Raw genomic sequence first — 6,417 nt, 5'->3', positions numbered from 1 at the left:
CCGGGCCGCCGCCGCTCAGGACCGGGCCTCAAAATGGCCACACACCTACCCCCGTAGCGGAAAAACGTGAGCATTCTGGCCTTTTTCTAGGGGAAAAGCAACCCGAGGCCTCCCACCGAATTCCTCATCAATTTCCTCCTCTTTTTCCCCACGTCCGCAAAAGAGGTCTTCGCTCCCTTTCCCTCGGTTCCTTTCGATGGGGGGGCATTTTCCACGGACGCCACCGCCCCGGCTGCCGCCGCCCCTCCCGCCTCGGAGACTCTCTTCCTTCCTTCCCCCTTTTCCTTACGCAATATACAGAAATGCGAGAGGCGGTGGTTGGTTTTCATTTCTTCTTCGTGGTTGTGTGCATGCGGTGGGATTGTGAGAGTGCGTTCATGAGAGCTGTGGGCGGCGTTGGCTGCTTCTGAGTGTGGTCTTCTTGGCGACAGGCTGTGTGTCCCAGTGTGGTGTGCCTGCGCGGTTGGGGTGTGTAGATGTGGACCCTTTGAGGCCCTTCTGCGTTTTCTTCGTTGCGTACGATTGTGCTCAGTTGGCGTTCTCAGCAGGGATCTGGTTCTGTGTAGGGGGGTGTGTGGCCTCTGCGACTGTGTTTGGGTGGTGTCTTCGTTATGTCGGGCGTGTGTGATTCCGACTGTGTTGGATTGTGTGTCCGTGAGCCGATACGTTTAACCGATTTCGTTGTGTCCTGTTGGGCAGTGTGCGGGGCTGACCAAGTCGGCTTCTGGAGCAGTGCTGAGTGGTGCTTGTTTGTTGCCCTTCTGTGGGGCTGGACCCTGTGTGGTCCTGTCCGCACTGACTTGTGTGCCTGTGTGCCTGTGTCCTTTAGAGGTGCGTTTGCAAATCGCTGGGGGCGGGAGTGGGGGGAGGGCGAGCGAGAGATCGAGGCGCTGGTGGGGGCGGCGGCATGGGGGCGGGGAGCGGGATTTCACATTTTATTCCAAATTATGATGTATTCGGGAGCCAGTTGTTGGCTTGGATGGGCGGACAGAGCCGGGCCGGCGGCTGCTCTGCCCAGAGGCCCGCCTGTGCCTCGGTGTTTGAGGGGTTCGTTGGTGAATGGGAGGCTCCTCCAGGCTTGAAGCTGAGCAGCGCTCACCGAGGCCGGCGCCTTCGAGCCGGTCGCTGCGGGCTTCGGTTCCCGCTGCACTCCGGCTTCGTCCATTTCTGGTCAGTTTCGTGGGTGCGGCCGCCGGGGTCCGAGGGAGAGGCCCCGAAAGGACAATGGGCATATTAACCAGGCCTCGCGCCTCGGGTGGGGACATTCGGGATCACCTCCAGGGAAGATTTTCCCGCCCCCTCTTCGGGTGAGCGACGTTGCCGCTTGGGTCTGGTACCCGTGGCATCCGAGACCGAGGCCGAATCCGGGCTCTTGAGGGGACCGGGTTAGTGGGGCCCTAGCTCGGGTTGAAAGGATTTTGTTTAGTCAATTATTGTAATTGCTAATGCCATCGCCATCACAATCGTCATCATTAACATCCTATTTTAATTAAAATAATCATCCTAGAGCGCAGCAGTTTGTCCCTTTTGGCTCCTTTGGCGGGAGAACAAAGCAGCGGGTTTTTTCCCCGCTACCGCCGTTTTCTAAGTTGCTGGGTTTGAGGTAGGAAGAGAAAATGGAGAGAGGCACGGACACAGAGACTTGGTCATAAGGCAAACATTAACCCCCAGCGAACACGCAAACATTAACCCCCCGATAACACGCCGGGAATGGATGGATTCCCCTCTGCTTTCCTCCCCTCCCCTCTTTTGGATTAGAAGCGGAGAAAGAAAATCTTCCGCATTGTATTGCAATCCAGGGAAGAATTATTCCTATATTTCCACCAAAGCCGCGGCAAACAGAAGGAGTGCTTCGCAGTTAATCCAAGACTTCGATGTGTGATCATAAGCCTGACGATTTAGGCAAAACAAATTAAACAAAATCCACCAGGAAAAAATAAAAGCAAGCTAAATCCTGCTACATCCTTGAAAGTAGTATCGGGTTTGTTTTTACGTTCCTTTCCTTTCACCCTGTTTATTGCTGTAAGACATGATTAGAATTCTCCCTTACTCTGTCTAAACCCTGAAAAATCGAAAATCGTTTTGTAGGGGTGGTGGAGCGGAAGATGGGGGACTTTTCCCCTTTCTTCTTTCCCTCTTTGTTAGTCTTTATTTCCTTTTCTTTTTCTGTCTCTCTCTTCCTCTCTCTTTCTTTTTTCTTTCTCTTAGTCAGTAGGCGGACGAGAAAGGACCTGAACATATCAGATATCTCTCCCCAAACCCCCTTCCGAATTCCATTTCTGTAGGAAAGTACAACCCCTGGAATTGGGTTCTGGTTTCGCTTTGGGCTGGAGGTGGGTGGATGCGCATCAGGGAGAGAATGAGGTGGGGTGGACTCCAAGGTTCTGTCCCACCGACCAGAGTCTGAGGACTATTCGCCTTTCCCAACACAGACCTCTGCCCATCCAGGCCCGGGACTACCCCTTCCCGGTGTAGCGGCAGTCGGAGATCTGGCTGCGGAGGCAACCGCGTAGACACCTCCCTGCTTAGAAAACAAACACTGAACCAGACCGATCCCAGTTGGAGGGTTCGAAAATGTTCCAGACAGCCTGTCGGGAGGGGTTGCTGTTGTTGTTGTTGGACTAAATAGCTATTCCTGATTGGTCATGTATAGGGTTTTTTAAGGCGGGTGGGGGGAGGAGGGGGTAGAGGGAAGGCTCCAAACACCTGCAGGTTGGGGGCGGAAAGCTGTTTGCGATTCCCTGGACTGGTTGGTCGGGGACAGGAGGTAATTCCCAGCCATTGACCCCCATTTCTCTCTCTCCCTCCCTCTTGCCCTGCCTCTTTCTCTCCACCCCTATCTTTCCTGGAAACTCGCTTTGGGCGCGGCAGATCGCCCAGGACTACACCGCAGCGTAACTGCAGGCCTCTCAGCGCAAAAGGGGGAAAGCAAAGACCCGGGTCTGCATCCTCTACCTTGGCTTCCGCCCGTCTCCGGCGGAGTGGAGATCCTATTCAGAGGGGCCGGTCTCTCTAAATATGCCCCAGGTGAGTTTTCAGGGGAATGGTGCCGGTGGAAACAGTGTCCAGGAAGGCCTCGGGTTCCGGCCTGGGGTGAGGAAGGCTCAGGACAGAGGAGAGCCCAGTCTCAGATTGGGGGTGGGGGGAGGGGAGGACCAGCCAGAGCTTGGAATCGGTATCTGATTGCTGCTAGCTGCTTCTGTGGCCTCCAGCGGCTCTTTCCCTTTTCCGCCCTGGGTAAAACCAGTTATTTGGACTTAGTCGTCCAGGCCGTTCCCGTTGGTCCCGGTTCTGTGGACGTTTTGCAAGGCCGGTAACTTTGGGGCGGCTGTATCCGGGTGGTGCAGACTCTGCCTGGAGCTCCCGCAGGAAGAAGGCGACAGCCTTCCTGGCTAGTGCAGTCCCAGCTCGAGTGGGCCCTGACCCCGGGCCTGAGGCCTAGGGTGGGGCTGCAGGAACACCCCTCTACTCTGGTAGAGGCGAGGATGATGGTGCTGTTCCCTGGTGGGTTTGGTACTTGTGCAGGCTTGGGGCTTCTCCAGGGTGTTGTGCTGGTGTGGGCCCAGAAGAGAGACCAGAGGCTGGGTCTAAGGGCTGAGACTGTTTTCATCTAAGAAATTCTCTGTATGGGGGATTGGGTTTGCTTGAGACCTGTCCCTAGGAAGAATCTCCTGGGGTCTTCTGTCTTGTTCTGGCACAGGTGGAAATATTCTGGCTGTCTGGCAACTGCAGATGAGGATTTTGCATTGGGGGCTATAAGCAGGGTCTCCGCAGTACAAAGAGAGAGGAGCTGTAGTTGCCAAATAGTCTAGAACTCTAAAATCTCCCTCCTCCTTCATTCTCCCCAAATAAAAACAAATAAAATCACTCAGGCGTTCCTTTCTGTAATCAAACCAAGTGATGCAGCTTAGTCGCCAACAACCATCAGTGTGTGTGAGTGGCTTCTTTGGGGCATAGACCTCTGGCTGGTGATCCTGGTTGCAGAAGAACAGGCAGGATTTTCCTAAAATGTGGGGAGAAGCCGGGAGAGGTCCTCCACAGACCCTGGGAGCCAATCATATATTTCTCACAAGGAGCCTTGGAGATGGGATATTTATAGGCGTCTGGAGAAGACATTTGGGGCCAGGGTCAATTCATCTGGAATATGTACTCCCATTGCCTCTCAGGAACCCACTGCTAGAGCAGGAGTCAAATAATTAATCGGAGAGTAAAAACGTGTCATAACAGAGCTTGAGCTAAGTCTGCAACTGCAGTGCACACTGTCACTCGGTTAGAAGCTGGGGCTTAAGGACGGGTCCCTGGGCTCACACCGGTGTGTCAGGACAGTGAGCAGTGAGATAGGGAACCAACACCTTGAAGCTTGTATGTTTCCCAGGGGTTGGTATATTTCTGGCACATTTCGCTGCTGCTGGGAGCAAGAGGACCTGGGTGATATACTTCTGGTGTATTTCCAGTGGCCTTGGTGTCTTGGTGGTTGCATTCTACGGATAGAGACCTATTGTCTCCACCAAAATCATAAACTCACTTCCAATGAAGCATCAGGGACCTACTGCCTTTACAGCTTGTATACACCAGGACTTAGGGAATTTTGTGGTTTCTGTGCCAGACCTGGGGGGCTGGCATTCTCAGAGCAGGTGTACAGCAGTCTGAATCTTGTCTGTCTGTCGTCCTGGGTGTCTGGTGGCAATTGAGCTAAGCTCCAGAGGAGGCTACAGATGGTCCCTTCTCCCTTCTGGGGTGGGAGGGATGGTTCCTAGGATGAATCCTGTCCAGAGCATTGCAGTGGCAGTATGGGAGCTCAATGGCTGCTATGTATGATTAGATAGACTCTGCATGGGGCTAAATTGATTTTTTTTGTATTTGTTTGCTTCTTTTAAATGCCCAATTATATAATTCAGAGAACAGAAAGCTTATTTTAAACAACTTATGTGGAGTTGATCATATATGTACAACTCACAAGCATCCCCAAACTCTGGCCCTTGAGTCTCCCGATTTTTCTGTTTTGATTCTTGCTGGGCCCGGCTCTATCTGGATGAAGCCAAGGGATGGAAGAGCCCTAGCACACCTGTGGGAAGTAGAGTGGCTGTGGTCATCCTGGAGTATGCTTGTGGGAGCACAAGGTGGTTTCACTGCTCTGGGAATATGGGAGGGTAGAGCAAAGTGAGATTATTGTTCTGGTCTGGCTCTCTCACAGATAGACTGTGAGTGACTTTGGGCCAGGCAGTTTTCTCACTGGCCCATTCCCCTTGTCAATAATGTTTCCTTGAGCATTTGCACAGTATTTTCAAATGCATAAAGGAGGTATTCCTCCCATTTCCCAAAGAACACCAAGGCAGGAGATGACGGTGAGGGGGGCTGGAAGAGTTCAAGAGCTTCATGACATCTGTCCTGCTCTTGGATGGGAGTCCAGACCTCATTGCCCTCAGGGAACCCTTCAAATGCCCACCTCCATTTCACCTCAGCCAGGCCTCTCTTTGAGACCTGACCTCTCTTTCAAGTCCAGCTGACCAGAAAGGGGTGGACTGCCTAGGGAGATCCGGCCAGCACCATCTTCTTCCCTTGGCGACCTCTCATCTCTGTCTGAGCGGGAGTAAAGGCCGGCAGGGCGGACACAGGACTCACAGTGGATTTGCTCAGTGTAGACAGACACTCCCTCACTCCCCATCGGGGGCGAGTGTGTGTGTGTGTGTGTGTGTGTGTGTGTGTGTGTGTGTGTAGGGAGGGAGCTGGTTCCTCGGGATTATTCCCTGCCAGCTCTAGTGGAGTGGACCCCAGTCCCCTTAGCCTCCACTTTCTAATTCCCTACTTCCACCCGCACCGTGTTTCTGAGCGTGTGCCTGTAGGGGAGCTGGGGGTATTGCTGAGAGGCCAAGGGAAGTTCCCAAAGCAACGAATTCCTGCCTGACAGATTCCCCGCTAAAACCAAAGAGGACGATCGGGAATTTGTTCCCTCCTCTTCCCTTTAGGCCTGAGAAGGGGGACGGGGTAATCTCTTTCTTGCCTCCTTGTACATTTCCTTCCTCCTGATTTCCCCTTCTGTGTTTCTTTCGCTGGCTGTATTCCTTTTCTTCCAGTGTCTCTGTCGTCTTCCTCCATCTCTGTCCTTTTGGCCCCCAGTCTCTGTGTCTCCCAGGCACCCCTCCCTTCTCCAAATCCAGAGATCCCCTTTCCCTCCCACCCTAACCCTACCCGGCCTCCCGCCCTAGCCCCACGTGGCGCTAACTTTGTCTGCCTCTTCTTACGTCTCTGTGTGTGAGTTCCTCTCTCTGCCCTTCACCCCTTTACCCCAGCCCGCGTCGGTGGGTCAGGGGCGGTCGTCAGAGCGGGCATCCGCTTGTCTGTCTGTCTGCCCGCAGGATGACCGAGCGGCCGCCGACCGAGGCGGCTCACAGTGACCCCCAGCTAGAGGGACGGGAC

The 6,417-nt window shown here is 53.9% G+C and overlaps 1 protein-coding gene and 1 long non-coding RNA gene across 2 annotated transcripts in view; one reads left to right on the top strand and one right to left on the bottom strand.

The window, feature by feature from the left end:
- Positions 1-6: 6 nt before the first annotated feature.
- Positions 7-6,417, top strand: part of TAL1 (T-cell acute lymphocytic leukemia 1) — a 16,337-nt gene continuing 9,926 nt past the window's right edge. Inside the window, exon 1 of the mRNA XM_012000342.1 lies at positions 7-66. The gene's annotated coding sequence lies outside the window, so the exon portion shown is untranslated. The remainder of the gene's footprint in view (positions 67-6,417) is intronic.
- LOC105554074 lies at positions 1,470-6,417 on the bottom strand. Its single transcript, XR_001008274.1, has 2 exons — positions 6,002-6,417; positions 1,470-5,065 (listed from the first exon to the last, which is right to left on the bottom strand). It is a non-coding gene; the product is annotated as an uncharacterized LOC105554074 (long non-coding RNA).

This window comes from Mandrillus leucophaeus, unplaced genomic scaffold (genome assembly GCF_000951045.1).
Source record: "Mandrillus leucophaeus isolate KB7577 unplaced genomic scaffold, Mleu.le_1.0 Scaffold626, whole genome shotgun sequence".
Taxonomy (NCBI): Eukaryota; Metazoa; Chordata; class Mammalia; order Primates; family Cercopithecidae; genus Mandrillus; species Mandrillus leucophaeus.
This window is presented reverse-complemented; position numbering and strand designations above follow the sequence as displayed.